The 19251-nt window shown below is 48.7% G+C and overlaps 1 protein-coding gene and 1 pseudogene across 3 annotated transcripts in view; both read right to left on the bottom strand.

Annotated features, from left to right (window-relative positions):
* Positions 1 to 7523, bottom strand: part of CTIF (cap binding complex dependent translation initiation factor) — a 323017-nt gene extending 315494 nt beyond the window's left edge. For 2 of the 3 annotated variants that reach the window (XM_070361994.1, XM_070362000.1), the window contains exon 1: positions 7326 to 7523. The gene's annotated coding sequence lies outside the window, so the exon portion shown is untranslated. Of the gene's footprint in view, positions 1 to 6777; positions 6845 to 7325 lie in introns of those variants that run through there. The other variant, XM_070361995.1, reaches the window with a different exon arrangement.
* A 7396-nt stretch (positions 7524 to 14919) lies between these two features.
* On the bottom strand, positions 14920 to 15462 carry LOC102269028 (protein tyrosine phosphatase type IVA 1 pseudogene; annotated as a pseudogene).
* Between the last annotated feature and the right edge of the window lie 3789 nt (positions 15463 to 19251).

The following is a 19251-nucleotide window of genomic DNA, read 5'->3' as shown; positions in this document are numbered from 1 at the left end:
AAAACTGCAGACTTGACTCCCCAAGTGGCTTTAACATGTGACCTTTCCTCTACCTTCATCCACACAGCCCTGCTTCCAGGCCTCCTCTCCAGGGACAGGACCCTGCACGGAACCTGCTGTTGACTCACGGCCCAGGGGCTGCCTGGCTCCCAGTCCTGCTTGCTTCTGGCCCACTGTAAGTCCCATCCGCCCTGCCGAATTGCGAGGTCCCCAGCCAGGCTCTTCAGGTCCTCAGAGCTGGGCTCTGTACACACGCATCATTGTGCTCGACCAGCCTGCTGCTGCCCCTTCCTACACCCAGGCAGCCTTGGGCCTCCACGCCTTTGCACCCACGTGCCTTCCCCATAAACATCCTTCTCCTGTCTCCTCTCCAGGTTAATTCTTTTTCATACCTTCAGATTCAGCTCCTGCGTCATCTCCCTAAGGAAGCCCTCTCTGATTTCTGAGGCTAGAACAGGTGGCCCTTGTCTGGCAGGCAACTTTCTCCACCACTGCACTCACCACACCGTGCTGAGTTTAACTGTTTCAGCGTCTGTCTCTCCCAGGAGACAGTGGGCTCTTTGAAGGCAGGACGGTTGCGCTTCTTCACTGTTGTAGCCCCAGGGCAGAGAAAAAGCCCAGACACTACAAGAAGCCCCCTCTGACTGCAGGATCCACCCACTCCTTAGTCAGCTCCACTCTGCCCAAGCACAGACAATTTCCCTTTCACCCCTTTTGGGTCATAGCCCCAGCTGAAAACCTCTTACCATGGCGTCTGCCATGACCCCAGACCTACTCCCAAATTCACCTCTTCCATAAAGTCATCCCAAACTAGCCCCAGTCTACATTATCACTGCTATGACACCTGCCTCCCGTACTTTATCCATCCCACCCCCTGGGTAATTTAGGACTTCGGTCTGACTCCATGGTTGGACATCAGCTAGTAGTGGATATCATAAAGAAGGAGCTACAAAAGAATTTTTAAGCTCCAAAAAGTTTGAGACCCTCCACTCACAAAACTGTAATGAGGATGTGGCATGTGGACCACCTCAGCCCAAGACACCAGATTTGAAGTCTGAAGACTTGGGATCAGACGCCTGCCCTACTGCTTACTTCTGACTCAGACATGTCACTAACCGTTAGTACTGAAACTAACAGGCTCAGTTTCCCCATCTGCAAAATGGGAATAATGATAACAGCCTCACAGGGCTGTTATGAAAAGCAGATAAGGTCACTGGTGTGAAATACATCATAAACTGCACACCCAAGTCAAGTGTAGGGCAAAATGACTGTCTCCAGTGGCAACCAATCCCCCATCCAACTCCACTATGCCCACCCCAGTAGTTCCTGTCCTTACTTGAGTTAGGTAAGAATCGAATGAAGTCTGTGGATCCTCCTCCTAGAAAAATACACATATATAACAGCTTGGCAAACACCTTTACGAGGTTCCTGAGGACCCCACCATGGGAAGGGAAAGCCAGAGACCAAACTTAAGCGCACTAGAAGGCCCCAAGCATAAAACCCTCTCCCAAATACACCAGACTCCTAGGAGCTAGAGAAGAAAGACAGAGCAAGGAAGACCAGTGTCAACAGAAAACTATCTCAAGACTCCAAAAGAAAGAAAAAGATGTAGTGTTTTCACTCTTCGGGAAGTAAGAACCCCACCTCTTTCCAGAAAGCATCACAGTGTTTGGCAGAAACCAACACAATTCTGTAAAGCAATTATCCGTCAGTTAAAAAAAATATTAATTTTTAAAAAAAAGAAAGCATCACAGAACAGAGAAAGATTAAATGAGGCATCAAAATTTAGTAGGCGTTCTTGTTCCACTCTGCCAAGGGCTCCCGGTGACTTTGGGTGAGTCATTTCACCTCTCTGCGCCTCGGGGTCTTCAGCTCATCAGCAAGGCCCTCCCGGGGTGTCTGGATCTCAGGATGTGTCTGTTCTCACTCTGTTCTGAACCACGGCTCTGGCCTGGGTTTAATTCAGATGTAACAGGCAGCGGTCGATAGTCAGCATCGCAGTAATTTTGAGAGAAGGCCACTGTGACAGCAATGTTCTAAGTTAAACTGCACGCAGGATGAGACAGGAGGGCAAAAGAGTAAAAAGCCTGAATGTGAACGGCTGAGTTCAGGTGACCAGTGAGTCAGCAGTGAGGCCCAGAGGTAGAGGACCCCCCTAAAAGAACATCAAAAGGGGCCGCCGCGTTATTGGGTAAGCTATGCAGAAACGCCATCAGGTCTGGAGAATTCCCAGAAACTGCAATTTGCCCGTCTGTTTGTACCTCCTGTTCTCGCTCTAGGCTCAGAATTCTCTCCCCATCCTAACCACCACCTCCTGCTTCCCTGTTCATGATGTGAACTTAAAACAAGGCTGCTGCTAAGTCGCTTCAGTCATGTCCGACTCTGTGCGACCCCATAGACTGCAGCCCACTAGGCTCCTCTGTCCCTTGGACCCTAAAACTGAGAAGAAATTGGAGAACAGTGTCAGGGACCGCAGAAGTCAGTTGGGCGATGAACAGCTAAAAAAAGCAGACTCATATTAGAAAATATACACAGACCTATGAGATAGAAACTACTAAACTCGGGCAGGGCTTGGCTGAGATTTTGATCAAAAGCCACTGAAGACAGGCTATCACAGCCCATCACAGCTGGGGCAGGACCCTGGAGGACAATGTGTCTGCTCCTCACTGCCCAGTAGACTAACCTGTGGGCTGGCTTCAGGGTCATCTCCCATGAGCTGCCTAACTTCTACAAAAGGACAGACCTCCAGGGCCCACCTGGCAGGTTCCAAATAGTTTGAAATTCAGAGCAACAAGGCTCTTCTTCCCGTTGCTTCTTTCTGCATTTGCTATAGGAAAGAGACTGGCACTATGAGTTCCTTGCAACCAACATACGTGAAATTTACTAAGTCCCAGGGTGAGTGCTCTAAAATATTTACAATTTGTTCCCTCCTGTAGGCTCTGAATCATCTGTTTTTTTGCACTGCAACTTAGCTGTTTCTGCTATCCTGTCTCTGTGTGCCCCAAACACAGTAGCCCAGGAAAGGTGCTCAACAAATATTTGCTGGACTCAAAATCTTGAATTTGTCTCCACAGCTAGAAGATGTTTTGGCAAGCAGTGCTAAACTGTATGTTAAATTTTCTTCATGTGTACTTCAAGAAACACAAACATGCTCAATACATATTTGTAAATGAATAGTTGATTACCTAGCCAACCCTAATAACCCCCCAGGCTGTGTCTGAGAACCTTCACTGCCTGAACTCTGAGAAATGCACACAGTTATGTAGGAGCTTTTTGTTCTTTTAAAGGCTTCCATCCCTGGAGATGGAGGGGGCAGGGAGTAGAACCTGGATGGTTTCTCAGGAGCTATACTTTAAATCCATGGTTTTGGAACCAGCAAGGAACAAACCTTAGATTCAATAGGGACCCCATAAACACACCCATATGAACACAGGCATATGTTGCAAAAACATATATCCATATGTATTTATTACATGCAGTTATGATTCTGGTACATACTGCATGCATCAAAGCTGACAATCATTCACCAACTGTAAATTATCAGATAAGTGATAATAACAGCAATGCAGACTTCTGCTTTTTTAATACTTATTCTCATTAGGACTGGCAGTGAACCAAGTGTTTTTTGACAAAGAATAAATACCATAATTTCATACTGTTCATGGGTGTTGGAGAAGATTCTTGAGAGTCCCTTGGACTGCAAGGAGATCAAACCAGTCAATTATAAAGGAAATAAGTCCCGAATATTCATTGGAAGGACTGATGCTGAAGCTGAAACTCCAATCCTTTCGCCACCTGATGTGAAGATCTGACTCACTGGAAAAGCCCCTGATGTTGGGAAAGACTGAAGGCAGGAGGAGAAGGGGACAACAGAGGATGAGATGGTTGGATGGCATCACCAACTCGATGGACATAAGTTTGAGCAACCTCCAGGAGTTGGTGATGGACAGGTAAGCCTGGGGTGCTGCACACAGTCCATGGGTTTGCAAAAAGTCAGACACAACAGAGCAACTGAATGATCAAACTGAAATACCATAATTTACCCGCTGTCTTAGGTTTAGTATTTCCTAGGGTGCCAAGACCTACACTTACTAAAAGAAGAAAAAAAGTTGGCCACTATTTAAGTTAAAAGGCCACAGACTGGGCTTCCTTGGTGGCTCAGTGGTAAAGAATCTGCCTGCCAGTGCAGGAGACTTGGGTTTGATCCTTGATCAGGGAAGATCCTACATGACCCAGAGCAACTAAGCCCATGGGCCACAGCTATTCAGTCTGTGCTCTAGAGCCTGGGACCCCCAACTACTGAGCCCATGTGAGGCAACTACTGAAGCCCGAGTACTCCCAGAGCCTGTGCTCCACAACAAGAGAAACCACGGCAATGAGAAGTCTGTGTACCACAGCTAGAAAAAGCCGGGGCAGGAAGGAAGGCTCAGCACAGCTATAAATAAATAAACAAATTAAATTATTTTAAACCAACCCCCCCCCCCAAAAAGCCACAGTCTAAGAAGTGAAATCACAGAGAAGCTTCAGGCAAGTCTCCTTACTTTTTGAGCCTCAATGTACGGTTCTGTAAAATGGGGTTAATATCCCCCATACCTCATGGGGCCGTCTTAATAAATGCGATGATGGGGAAGGCGCCTAGACATACAAACATATTATTATTCTAGTAATCTGTTAATCACTGGTGACATTGTACCCCCGGATGCGTTACAAAATTACTGCTTCCAAGTGCACGTTATCCAAGACAGACACTTGACACAGCAGGGTGAGATGATCTGTGTGTAAATCGAATCCTGTCTCAAGCACTTTAAGGGAGCTTCCTGGGGCCACCTGAGTGCATCCCGCGAGGGGCCAAACATCTTAACGTCTGCTCAGTGCGTTCTGTTCCAGTATAACCAGGTTTTCTTGAAAGCCAAGCAATTTTTCTCGCGCGTTCCCAGAATGCTCGGAGCCCGGCTCCGTGAGGTTTTCGGCCCAGACCCGGCGCTGGACAGGAGGAACAGGGCCGGACAGCCTGTGGGCCCCTCCCCGCCCTCTGGGCGGCTCCTTCCTCTCGCTTTCAGCTCGGGCGGTAGCGGCGCTCGTGCTGTGTCACTTTCGCCTTCGAAAGCCCCCAGCCGCTGCGGAACCAGCAGCCCCGGTGGCTTCCTCCCTCAGCGCACAGGCCCTGAGCCTGGGAGATAATCCCCTGTCGCAGAGACCCAGCTCTGGGAGGGCAAAGACCTGCCTGCGCCCGGCTGGGCAGTCGGCAGCCGGCACCCGCGCCGGAGGTAGCTTGGGGCGGAGCGCGCAACCCGGCGGGCCGGGCAGCCTTCGGCCTCCACTGTCTCTAGGACGAAGAATTGGGAGGGGGTACGCAGGGCGCGCCGATTCCCTCCAGGATCTGCGAAGGCAGCAGCAGGAGCGGCCGCGCGCACCCACAGCGCGCCCCGGGCCAAGGGTCAACCGAGGGGGGCGGGGGCGCGACACAAGCGCCCCGCCGCTCCTCCAGGCCCAGCCAGACCAGCCCGCGGCGCCGCAGAGTAGATGGCCAGCCTGCCGGGTCCGGTTGGGGCGGGGGGGCGTCGGGGACTCGAGGAGAGGGACCGTGGCACGTCTCTGGCCGGGTCCTCTCTCACCGACCCGGCTCATTCGCAACCCCAGGATCTCCCCGAGCCCTCGGCCGGCGACCCCCCCGCCCCGACTCCAAGGAACCAGGGCGCTGGCGCGGACACACACACGACTACGAGCCCCGGCGGGACCGATCCCCGCGGGGGCTCGGGGCCCACGCGCGTCCCCACTACGCATCGGTCTGCGGTCCCCGCCCCCCCCCCCCCGCCGCGCACACACGCCAGAGCGGTGTGTACACACACAAACAGCTGGGCGGGGGAGGCGACGCCTCACTCCCTGAGTGGGGATGCACACCGTGCCACCAGCCACCCCTCCCCTTTACACGCCGCACCTCCCTCTCTGTTCACACCTGCCCCCCCACCACCACAACACCAACCCTGAAAACTCCGCGAAACCAAACAGCTAAAGCCGCCCAGATGAGGGGCTCAGACCTCCACCACCTCCCCCCCGCCACAACTGTCATTTAACATCAGAGGAGAGACGGACCCAACTCAGATGCGCGGTCCCCGGGACGCCTCCCCCAGCGGTACCCAGGCTCCGACAAGCGGCCCTCCAGGGCACCAGATCTCCGCTGCAGCCGAGCCACCGCCCCCTGCCCGCCGCCCACGACCCCCCTCTCCGCCCCCCACACACACCCCACCAGGACCCGCGTCCGGGACAGTCACCTGCTCGTTAAAGAACCCGAGCCGGAGCCCACTCCGCTCCGGCCCGGGTCACCAGCCACCGCGAGCTGGCTTTTCAGAGCCTGTCAACTTAACCCTGACTCCGCCGGACAGGTCTGTTCCCCGGGCCCGATTACACAGCGGCGGCAGGAATAAGAACGTAAAAAAAGAAAGAATCACTGCCGTGGGGAAGGTCCAAAGCTGCGACCGCAGTGAAGCCAGCGATCCGGCTTCCTCCTCTGCTCCCACCCCCGCCCCGCGCCCCCCGCGGTCCGCGGGCTCACCAGGGACGGAGGGAGGGTGCAGCCTGTCTAGACGACAGACATCTCCGCGCCCGCGGGGACGGGCGCGCACACACACACACACACTCACACGCGGCCGCTGCCACAGACACAATCGGTCGCCGGAGGACGGAGGGGCAGCGTGAAGACACTCCCAGGGTCCCTCCGGGAGCCGCGAGAGCGGCAGCCTCCGGCCCCTAGCCGCCACCCGGAGCCGCGCTCCCTACCTCCGCCGACTACGGTCAGAACAGCTGCAAGTTTGGCCGGTTCCTGAACCAATGCAGCAAATGCGGGCTTCAAAACAAAAGGGAGAGGAATCACGCTCGCTCGCTCGCTTCCTCCCTCCGGGTCGGAATCCGGCACATGACAGCGGCTACACCGCGCGGCTCCAACGCGAGCCGGGCTTCAACCGTGCACCCCCTCCTCACCCCACGCTAAGAGAGCCCCCCTCCTCCCCTCAGGGCTACGGCTCCCCTACTGGCGGGGAACCGGCTGAGAAGGGGCAAACCTGGGGAGGGGGCGAGATCTCAGAGTGCTGTCCCCGACAGAGGCGGGGACGCAGGATGGGCGCGGACGACCGGCTGCCCCGGGCGCAGGGTGGGAGGAGGAGGTAGGGGGGTAGGGGGCTAATTGTTTGGGGTGGTTTTCCCGGATTATCTGTAAGCACGCACACGTCACAGAGCCCTTCCTCACCGGTCCCAGAATCGACCCGCAACGGGAGATGACTACACGAGGCGGGGAGGGGGGGGGGGCGGACGGTCGGGGAGATGCTCACCTCGGGGTTCCTCAGGCCGCCGCTCCGAGCCCGAGTCGGGGGTGGGGTGGGGGGGTGGGGGAAGGGGGCAGGGAAAGAGAAGGGAGGGAGGAGGCTCGGGAGAGCCGATCCCCCGTCCCGAGTTCCGCGCGTCCCGGCGGCGGAGGGGGGCCTCCGGCGCCCCAGCGCACAAACCCAGCCGAGAGGGGAGGGAGGGAGGGAAGGGAAGGAGGGAAGGAGGGGCGGGCGGGGGGAGGGAGCAGAGGAAGGAAAAAAAAAAAAAATGATCCCTGCTCTGACACAGGGAAAGAGAATGTAGGAGGGTGACGTCCAGGCCCCGCCCTCCCCTCCGGCCACGTGCAAAGACATGAAAGGAACGAGGGCGGCGGGAGGCCTGCTGGGTAATGTAGTTCGCCTTTCTTTCCTGGGATGGCGGGCCCTGGAAGAAGCGGGGCGCCGCCGGGGCGCGGGGACTGGCCGCCCGAGCAGCCCAGATAGCAGGTCTAGCCTCGCCGAAACCCCGCGCCCGGCGCCCGATCCCCACCCCACCCGCAGCGCGCTGGCGCCGCCCCGCGTGGGGACCTCAATTGGGGACTTGGGCGAGGAAAGAAACATTTGATTTTAGGGACAGGACGGCTTTAAGGATGAGGACTTCCTTGCTCTTAAGTGCTAAGTCCGTCCTTAGAGCAGATAAAAGGGAGCGTTGTGTACGCCCTGGGCGACCCAAGGGCAGTTACTAATGCTCTATTAAATGCTACGAGATGCGTATGTTATAATTAACATTTGAACATCTCAGTGGCAGGGGCGGGATGTTGTAATTAGATATGCACTTTGCAACCAATTAATTTTCCATTGGCTATGCTAAGGGATAAGGCAGGGAACTTGGTGGACGGGAGACTTCAGCGCAATAGGTAATCAGTAATCACTTTACCAAATCACCAATATTTTCCAAGTACCTGTTAGGTGCTGGGCACTGGGCTTAGCACAGAAAAGCCTTCTGGAAAAATATATGATGCTGTACACCCTCCGAGCAAAGGGGTTATGAACTCCCTTAAACTCATGGAAAGGGATTATAAACTCATGGAAAGGGGTTATAAACTCATGGAAGTGACATGGTATAGCTGCTGAAGAAAATTGTTTATAAATTGATATAACATTTGGTGAGCACTTTTCACAGACAGAACAGATCTGGGGATGCCAAGACAGGTGAGACCCTCAAGGAGTTCAGAGTCTAGAGTAAGGACTGCAGTCAATGAAGGTATAGGGGATAAGTCCACACTTAAATAGGTATAGGCATAAAGTGCTATGGAACCCTCAGGAGAAGCAGCCAGCCAGGATGGAGCATTGATGCGAGTAGCAGAGGATCAAGGAAGGCTTCCTTGGAGAAGGCAGTGTGTTAGGTAAGAATTACTAAAAAATGTTAACAAAGGCAAAAGAAAGAGTTGACCTCTGAGAAGGCTACAGGGTATAAAGGCTCCAGACAGAGATAAAAGAGCAAATTTTGAAAGTCCTAGCAATTTGGCAGAGCAAAAGGGAGTCTCCCAAAGGGGGATCAGGGATGAAGGCTGGGTCTAGAGGGCAGAAAGAACCTGGAATGGCTTTTCACCAGGGGTGGGGCTTGCAGTGGGCCTTGAGGGAGGAGTGGGATTTCTTTGAAAGCAGAGAGCATGTCTTCCTGGTATGTGCCAAGCCATCACAGGAAAACAAAGCAGCGTCTGCAGCCACGTCTGGCTATTTTGACTCTCGGACCAAAGGGCATGGAGGTGGGTCATCCCCTCCCTTCCAGAGAAAGGCAGCAGGCCCATAGTCAGGCATTCAAAAGAGGTAGAGTGGGTGTCAGAAGCTACGCCAGGCCCAATCCCCGCGGTGAAGGAGCATGTTTAAGTACACCTGACTCTTCCCGCTGCTTTGTCCCTCCTAGCATTTATGCCTCATTGGCTCAGCAGTTATTTTTGCGCTTTTAACATCTGCACGATCACCCAGGTTTACCAAATATGCACGAATAGTACCAGAGTCTATCCCCTCAGCAAATGCCCCTTTACCCACCTTTTGTTGTCAGTGGTGTTTTGCACATAGTGTGATAGGCCTGCTACTTCGAAAGGCAGAAGAATGGAGTTGTCTGGGTCTTGGTTTTGCCTGTGCTGTAAATCACATCCCCGGAGGTGAGGAGAGGCTGAACGACGCGCAGAATGCAAAACACCCAAGGAGAGTGCTTACCGGCCGTTAGGAGGCTGCGCCTGCCGTGAGAGGGCCAGTGCTGACAGCATAGACTCCTCAGTCAGCCTGACCCCTCAGCTTGAATTCCAGGCATGACACTTCCTGGATCTGCGATCTTGGGCTGTTTGCTTAACCTCCAATCGAATGACCTTGGGCAGCTTATTCAGCACCCTTTTTTGGCCTTATGAGAACCCGTGGTGACAATGCATTTACACTGGCTCCGTGTCACAGCAGCTCTTTGTGATGGCTGATTCCTTTCCCTGTCCCAGGGTCTTTCTGGGCCAGGAGAATGACCCCTAAGTTTTTTTTTTTTTTTTCCTGAAGTTAGGCCAGCAGAGCTGGTGCTGCAGGGAGAATTTCTGCACACATGTTCATGTGTGAAGTTGGTTATGGTTGTGTCTTCAAGGAACCTTCACGCAGCTTTAGTCGTCACCTCCCAAGGGCTCAGCTCTCCTGACCTGCCCTGCCCTGAACTCAAGGCCCCTTCTCTAGATGGTGTCTCTGGGCTCCCACAGGCCTTCTTTCCACCCAGCAACACTTACCCACTGCTTTCTGTATCCTAGAGCCTGCCTCTGCTTTACCTCCACTAATACACCTTCATCAATGGACGATAAGACCCTCTTGGCATTCTCTTCTCCAACTATGACTTCTTTGTCTTTTTATCTAGAGTTTTCTGAATCGGCCGCTGCTGATGGAGACTTCAGGCTGGAATGGGAGTCTCTGAGAGGAAGACTCTGTGGGTCACTCATTCTGCAAATTGTGGGTTTCCTCCCCTATGGGAGGCCTGGGCCTTAATTAATTAGTCCCTCACGTGGCATCCTTCCTTCCCTGCTGTTGATCTATGTCCTATTTGCAAGCTTGGGTCAGAGAACCTGCTGGATGCAGAGTCAATGAACTGGCACTGGAATTGGTTAATTGTGGCAGATTTGAGTTACTAAGAGTTGCCTTCACCTGAATTGTCACCACATAGCCTAGAAATCAAAAGCCAGATTATTTATCTCTGTCTTAAGTAACTGCTTTTCCTAATAAATACTGTCCTAAGATACTAGCAAAAGGAGGGAATTTCTTGGCAGTCCACTGGTTAGGACTCAGTGGTTTCACTGCCATAAGCCAGGTTCAATCCCTGGTCAGGGAACTAAGATCCCGCAAGCTGGGTGGTGAGACCAAAAACAAAACAAAACAAAACAAAACCTTAAAAAAAGAAAAGATATGAGCAAAATGAAATAATTCTCTTTTCTTCCTATATCCTTTTCTGACTCCAGCCAACCTTTCCTCCAACAGCCAGTGCATGTATTGAAGGCCTGGTGGGAGCCCACCAGAGTGCAGGGGCAGAGAAATGGCCTGGAAATGGCCTGCCTTCAGGAGCTGAGGACACCACGCTAACACCCAAGAGATAACAGAACTGATGGAGTGCTGTCCTGAGTGAGGGTGCTGTTAAGTGAACGAAGCATTCCTAGCAGTCTGGGATGGTCAGAGAAGACTTCTGAGAGGAAAGTGAGACTGGATCTACATATATCTACCCATTGAGAAGAGGTCAGCAATGACCTAAATCCGGGCTTTGTAGCATTGGCCTGGGATGCACTGCGGAAGTCGTGTCTTTGTCTGGAAGCTACAGAGTGGGTTCACCATGCATCAGTTTGGTAGCCAGTGACCCCACAGAGGGAAGGAAGTTATCAGTCCGGTGTCTTCACTCTGTTACTGTGGTGCTGGCCTGGAGAGATAACGGCTTGATAGAATCAGGTTAAATTTCACCCCTGCCTCATCTCAGCTTCCACTGTACAACCTGAAGACCAATACCTGAAAGGCAGATGGAAAGTGATCCTGTAGGGCCGAAGTTGTTGGTAGAGGAAGGGATACCCCAACAGAGAGTGATGCAGTTGAAAAAAGCAAAAGCCAAATAAGAAATGAACCAAAAAATATTGATTGGGTGTAGGCTATGTCTCAGGCATTGCAAGGTACAGTGAGGAATTCATGTGTGAAACAAGGTTCCAGACCCCACCTGCCTCTGTCCTGTGTGACATCTCTCTCTGGGCCTCAGTTTCCACACCTGTAAAATGGGAGGGTCTGTGATTATTTCAAGAAGTTTATAGTCCAACTGGCAAAAGAAACAGAAAGTTAAGTAGCCACAAGCATAAATTTTAAGCTGTTTTAATCTGGCAGAGCAGGAAGAGCTTGTGATATTCATTTTACAAAGCCCTGAAATCCACAAAGGAACAGAACACAAACAGATCTTGTGCAGCCCATGAATGGTCAAGCATTCCTCAATTTCTTTAACGTTTAAGGTCAGACCTTACAGGTCAGTGGCATGAGAGCCTCATCCATGAATGGCCTTGTCCACGATGATGACTTGGGGCAAAGAGATACACCCCCCACATGTCTGCAAGAGACATGTTTCATTATGTGTCAGGGTACACTCTAGAAAAATTGTGCCACCCTTATCTTGGGAGGGGTGGCCAGGCTTATTGGACCAGGGGTGTACACTCAATCCAAGGGACTCCAGACCATTGGCTGGGCCTGGACTTAATTGGCCCTGGCTCCAGCATATGAACTGAACCAATCAGATTCCCTTTTGTAAGAATCTGCAGGGAGAGGCTGAGAGACCACTGCTCCTTGGTGATTCTGCTCAGTCAGGTAATGTGGGGGGAGGTGCGGGGTAAGGCTGTGGCCTTAGTGGGGCAGGTTGGGAGGATTAGGCAGAGGAGGCTGATAAAGGAGTGGGGAAGGGAGGCAGAGACATGCTTGGAGTAGCCTCAGTTCCTAACTCCGATTCTCAGTCCTAAGGTGATCTATCATACCTCTCTTTGGTTCCTTATATTTCTGTATCCTTAGAGTAATTCCCTTTACTTTGTGCTAGGCTGAGTGGCTTTCTGATTTTTGTAATCCAAAGACCCACATCTGGAACAGCCTGAAAGAGAAGTACAGAGAAAGTTACAGCTGTCATGATCCATGTAAAGGGGAATTTCCCCTCCCGAAGAGGCTCTTCCTTTTTCTGTCCTAGACGTCTCCCTCTTCAACTAATTGATAATCCCTGTCTCCTAAATATTATTCTGAAATTGCAAAATAACTTGGCCTTGAACCTTCCACAGTCGCTAAATCCCCTTTTCCAAGAAAAACAGATAATATATTAATCAAGCAATTACTATTTGCCAGGCAACAACCAAAACACTTTGTGTGCTTTTTTTCATATAGACTACATTGCAACTTTTACAGTGGAAGGAACTGGATAGGAGGGGTGACAGAACTTGCCCAGGGCCAGACAGCCAGCGAACAGACGATAGTCCACACCAGGCTGTGGACCTGAGTCAGGGAGCTTAACCACGCCCCCTCATCTCCAAGCATCAGCATCCACCTTCTCTACGTCCCCAGCGAGCACCTCTCCTCTAGCTGCAGGCAGCATCCTTTTTCCTCACTGGTGCATTTATAATGGGGTGCTTAGACTTGCTAGGTGTGTGTGCATTTGTTTGTCTATATCTGCCCCAAATGATTCTACGCTGGAGAAGAATGATCATTGTTTGTACCCCTCATCAGTCAAAAAATTTTTTGATCTGCCTCTATATTTCTCTGGCTTCCTTGATGGCTCAGACTATAAAGAATCCACCTCCAATGCAGGAGACCTGGGTTCGATCCCTGAGTCAGGATGATGCCCTGGAGAAGGGAAAAGCTACCCATGCCAGTATTCTTGCCTGGAGAATTCCATTTTGCCTATTATATTTTCCAAAATAGACTTTTTCCTTCCAATTTTATTGTGATATAATTGACATAAAAATAGACATTTTAAATGATGGTCTAAAGATGAAATAAACATTTTAAAATAATTTAAAAATTTTTATGAATTTATGATTCAAAAGTGCTTTTGTTCTTAAGGAGGCTTATTTTTTGCATAAGCTTTTGATGATAAATGCTTTTGATCATTTATTTAATGTTTATGCTCTTGTATTAGATTTTTACAAGCTGGTGAACACTGACAAATTATTTCTCCCATAGAACTATGACCACATGTTCCCAGACAGTATAAATATATGGTTGAGCTAATGTTGCTGCACATCACCATTTTATCAATTACATAATAAAACAAAGTGTCAAGTATCCAAATACTAAGTTATACAGCTCAAAAGGTATATAAAATATTGAATGTCTGCTCAATTCATTAGCAGAAACTCACTAATGATTTTCTTTTTTTTGCAAGAGAGGTTAGAAATCACATTTCAAACAAAACCAAGTTGGTAAACAACTTCAGATAAGTATGAAAAAAATTTACAAGAATTTCAGATATTTTGATAGTTTTAGCTATAATAATTAAGTATTTCTACCTTTAAAAACAATATCTACTAAATTAAAGCACATATTCTCCATGGCCTTCACAAGACAAAGGCAACATTTTACTAAAAATACTTCACAGCCCCCTCCCATTCTTTTTTCAGGCCTTCAGGCCTTCTTGTGCAAACACTCCCTAAGTGCAAACATTAGAATTAAAATTAACTGTAGGCTTTTTTTTTTTTCTTGGTCTGGAAACATTAAAGACATTGTGCTTCTGTACAATATAGATTTTCAAAATAAAGGTCTTCTACAGCAACACAAAATGAGGTGTTTTAATATAGGGAGATATTAAATACTCATTATAAGTCTTGGTTAATTTAAAAAGGGAGCAGATCTGATATATACTGACATGAATGTGGGAGATGTAAACATATTGTGAGCAAACAACCTCAGAGGCCCTACGTTCTATCTTTGAAATGATGAGAGGAATGAACCACATAAAGCATTCGTGGTTCCTGGGATTTGTTCTATGTGATACTCGAACTTCACAAGTATCATGCTGAGTATCAAAATACTCCTAGTCTTTCTAAATTTCTTATATGTTAATTACATTCTGGCATGGAAACAGATTTAAAGACATGACTCAACACTGCATGTTTTCAGGAAAGGTCAATTGGTACAAATTATAAGCACATTTTAAATGCTGAACAGCATGAATTCTTTGCTAGTATCCAAGTAAGTTGAACATACTTACTTGAACAGAGGTTGTAATTCTGCCAGGCTCATGGCCTGGTAAAACTGCTTTTCAACACTCTTGTGGAAGCTTCAGGCTCCCCAGGTTGCGCTAGTCATAAAGTAGCTGCCTTTCAATGCAGGAAATGTAAGAGACATGGGTTTGATCCCTGGGTCGGGAAGATGCTTCAGAGGAGGGCATGGCAACCCACTCCGGTATTCTTGCCTAGAGAATCCCATGGACAGAGGAGCCAGTCGGACATGACAGAAGCAACTTAGCATAGCATAACATAGCATGGAAGCTTCATCAGACTTATTCACCAAGCCAACGTGCTGGCTAATATCTACGACAAATTCCATCCCATCTCAGGTTCCATTTCCGAGCAATGGCATCACACAGCCGGTTTTATCAAATGCAACAGTTGTTTCCATGACCATTGTGTCTTTGAAGCACAGCCGCATTTTAGGACCATACTTCCCCAAACACAAAAGCTGCTTGCTGTTCAAAGCTCCTAGCCACTTTCGTCTTATGAACTGTACTGTATCTTCATATTTCATTCCACCTTCAGTTACTGCTGGGGCGACAGGTGCTGGAACTCTGCCGAGGCCTGCCACACAACGAAGAGCAACGCAACGACCAGGGTCTTCACAAAACTTAATTTTCACAAGACAAACAATCATCGACAATCTGGTTAGATGGTTGTGTGCCATTTTCAAAATGCCAGTTGAGAACATGGATGCCTTCTTTCTCCGCAGGGGTAAGAGTCATAAGTTGCTTCTATAAATAGTTCCTCTATACATTTTTATATATATATATTTTGATATATATTTATATATATATAAACTCTATATATAGTTCCTCTATAAATTTGTTTAAGGTCACATTAGTTGGATTGTGTGTAATAAAGTCTCATCTTTATGTAATTTCCACAGGAGCTGGGTGGTTCATTCGAGCCACGTTTATTCAGTTAAAAAACACTCAATAGGGATATGAAAGAATTTAAAAAATTGAATACAGAAATGATGCAAAGATACTGAGTCTACTTCAGTATACTCCACTTGAAATTCTTAAGTCCTTTCGAGTATGAAGTTGAGAGTAACGGGAAATGCAATGAACCTCGAAACAAGAAGCAGCAATTCTTCAATCCAATAATGTTGAAGCAATAGAAAGGAAGTACCCTGAGGTTTACCCCATCCAGATTCGACCTCTTGTAAAAAACACTCTGAGGATTTCAATTCAACACTTCTGTGTCCAGGTTAATCCCTCTTATGGGGGCTTCTTGATGGACTAATAATGAATTTCTACAGTTCACTTGTCTGCATAGAGGTTGTGCTGTGCCTGGTAGTAATCTCCACTGCCCTTCAGAAACTCCGTAAATGTGTGACCGAGAAAACCTCAGAACTGCTTCCCTCCAGCCTGTTCTCTTGCTGTAGGTTTAGTTATCCAGCGGCTTTCCTGGTGGCTCAGCAATAAAGAACCCGCCTGCTAGTGCAGGAGACATAAGAGACATGGGTTCGATCCCTCGATCAGGAAGATGCCCTGGAAGAGGACATGGCAACCCACTCCAGTATTCTTGCCTAGAGAATCCCATGGACAGAGGAGCCTGGTGGGCTACAGTCCGTGGGGTCGCACAGAGTCGACAGGACTGAAGCAACTAATCAGCAGCAGGTTTAGTTATCCCAAGAAAGGCCCACCCTTAGAGCTTCACTCTCAGGTTCCCAAATGCCGCATAAGTTTAACATGAAGGCGACCATCAGTAAACATCACAATATTTTCTTCTGGAACTCCAGTGGCTTGTTTTGGGACACACACACCTGGGACCCACATACCAAACCCTGGATTTGGAATATTTGTCATGTTTCCCAATTTGTTAATAATACAGTGATCTCAGGAAATAATGAAGAGGCAGTCAGCTAAATCCGACTGTTTCATTCCTTTTCTGACTTATCTATTACCCTAGTACTTTTTATTTTATTGTGTTTTAAACCAGTGATTTATTACATATAATGGCTGAGATAGCATTACTTATACATTATTCATCCAGCTAAACCATTAATAAAATTAAAAACACACATTTCTGTATCATTAAAAAGTCTGTAGAGACACTATTGGAAAAATCATTTAAATGACTTCTTTTTTATAACTCTAGTGTTTACCAAGGTACATACAATGTGTTCGCTCTGAGTTAGATATCATGCATACATGCAGGCTTAGTCACTCAGATGTGTCCGACTTTTTGCAACCCTATGGACTGTAGCCCACCAGGCTCCTCTGTCCATGGAATTCTCCAGGTGAGAATATTGAAATGGGTTACCCTTTCCTCCTCCGGAGGATCTTCCTGACCCAGGGATTAAACCCACATCTGCTATGTCTCCTACACAGCAGAGTGATAAGCACACACAGAAATGTGCAGACAACTAGGCTTACAGGACCTCAGTTCAGAAGAAAAGACAGACACACCTTAAGCAGACATGGCAGCATAAGACTAAAGCCTGAAACATGCAGGATGTGCAATATAGGCAGGTTATTGTCCAGAGAAAGGGAATCTTGAGAGCTGGGGGGAGGGGAAAGTTTGACCAGAGAAATGGGACCCAAGACAGGTCTGAGGCCTGAGCGTGATTTGCATGGGAAGGGGATAAGAAGGTGGCTGTCCCATGGATGGATGGCAGGAGTTTATAAGTGGGAACTAGCAAAAGGAAGAAGGAGGCAGTAAGTCCAGAAAGGCAGTGCTGTGGAGCTGGTTGGAGCCTGGACTTGATGTACACAGACCAGAATGTGAATCTTGTTGTCACCTTTTATAACCGGGTGACAGCCTTGGGCAACTTGAGCTCTCTGTCCTCTCTAAATCAGAAAAGTAATCGTGCTTTCCTTGGTAAGTTGTCACGAGGATTAAAGAGCTCACATATATAAAGCACATCGTTAGGGCTCAATGGTGGTTAACTTTTCTTTTTCAATTGTTGTTTTTGTTGTTTTACTGGGGATAGGCTGGGTGGGATCTCGAATGAAAATCTTGGCAATTTGGACTTTATTCTGTGGCCCAGGAGAGTGAGGTTAGATTTTGTTTCTGAGTGATAATTCAGACATAGTGGAACATACCGCAGTCCTAGGCCCAGTGAGTCCAGTCTGGCCTGAGCGGAGGTCCCAGTAACCCACATCGGCACTTTCAGCGCAAGCTCTGCTACTTCTGCCGTCCTCAGGGTCTCAAAGAGCTGGACACCACTGAGCGACTGAACAAGAACTGCCAGCTCAGCGGAACCTAGGGGATAAGGAAGAGACTGGGTGCTCGAGGGGCTGATGTGCTGTCCCTCCTCCACCCACGGGCAGATACATATACCCACACCCCTCTTGTTTTTCCGTGTTGACAGTATTGATCAAAAATTTGTTTATACTCCACTCTTTCCAGAAAGGACTTAAGACAGCTTTTTTAATTCTAAAATGCACCTTGTATATGAAAATAGGAGTTTACACAAAAGATATTTTATGAGATGATTACCCCTTTTACAAAGGGAGTAACCATACTTTCTTTAAATAGCAGCTCATCTGGTACATTCAACATCAGAGCTGATTGACAATATTTTGCTCTGTCAGCAACTTTTCTGGACTGCTTTGATGGTATAAATATGATTCACAGCATTGACTGGTTTTGATCAGGTTTGGTACTTGAATAAAGGGTACTTAAATTCAAGGAGCCCTTGAATTTATTTTGTGTCATCTTAAACCAAAATAAGGGCTCTGCCTTTTTTTTTTTTTAATGAGTTTCTGTACAGTCTGAGATGTGCAGAGCTGCTGCTGCTAAGTCATGTCAGTCACGTCCGACTCTGTGCTACCCCATAGACGGCACCCCACCAGGCTCCTCCGTCCACAGGATTCTCTAGGCAGGAATACTGGAGTGGGTTGCCATTTCCTTCTCTACAGAGCTAAGCAATGGAATTGAATCTGGTCTAGCGACCTCTGAACTGCCAGTTGGTCATGGAAGCCTGCCTAGAAGAAGAGGCAGGGGAGATTTTCAGAAAAATATGGAAAGATGCCAATTGGCTGACACTGAAAGGGAGACCATCCCAGGAGAAGGGAAAGTGTGGGGAGATGTTGGGGCTGCTCCTCTCCCTAAAGGGCAGCAGGAGAGGTGGTCCACCAGCCTGGAACCTTGGATAAGCTGGCGGAAGACAGGAGCAGACTGGTGACAGTTCTCCTGGCCTCCATCCCAGAAAACAGGTTGGTCTGATGTAGAGATAAGATTCACAACACTCCGTTCCTGGTATCCTTGAGTTCAGGCCTTATCAAACATACCCTTTCAGTGGGCATGTTGCCATGACAACCTTGTAGTCACTGGAGGGCATCTATAATTGGTGGAAAATGGCATTAATTTAGTTATAGTTTTTTTCTTTTTTTTTTTTCTGGGAGGAGTTTTAGTCCATGGCTACTTTGAGTACTCAGATTCAGATGTCATCTTTTTGGCTGACCAGACTAATAATCACCGTGTAATTTAATTACTCAGTCAGCATCAATGAACTCTTCTGCTGTGCATTGAGTTACAATTTTTGAATACCAGCTTCGTGGGCAGGTCCTGGCTCTGGAAGCTGTAGTTATCCAGATGCGGGTCATAACCTCAGCTGTGCTTTGTGAAGCTACTCAGCCGTGGAATTAGCTCCAGGGGTGCTTGTGCGTGTGAACCCGTCCTGCGTGGTCCACCCGTCAGCTATGGCAGTCTGTTCATTTCCGCCAAAGAGCACATTGTCCCTA

The sequence above is a fragment of the Bos mutus genome, chromosome 24 (assembly GCF_027580195.1).
Source record: "Bos mutus isolate GX-2022 chromosome 24, NWIPB_WYAK_1.1, whole genome shotgun sequence".
In the NCBI taxonomy this organism is placed as follows: domain Eukaryota; kingdom Metazoa; phylum Chordata; class Mammalia; order Artiodactyla; family Bovidae; genus Bos; species Bos mutus.
This window is presented reverse-complemented; position numbering and strand designations above follow the sequence as displayed.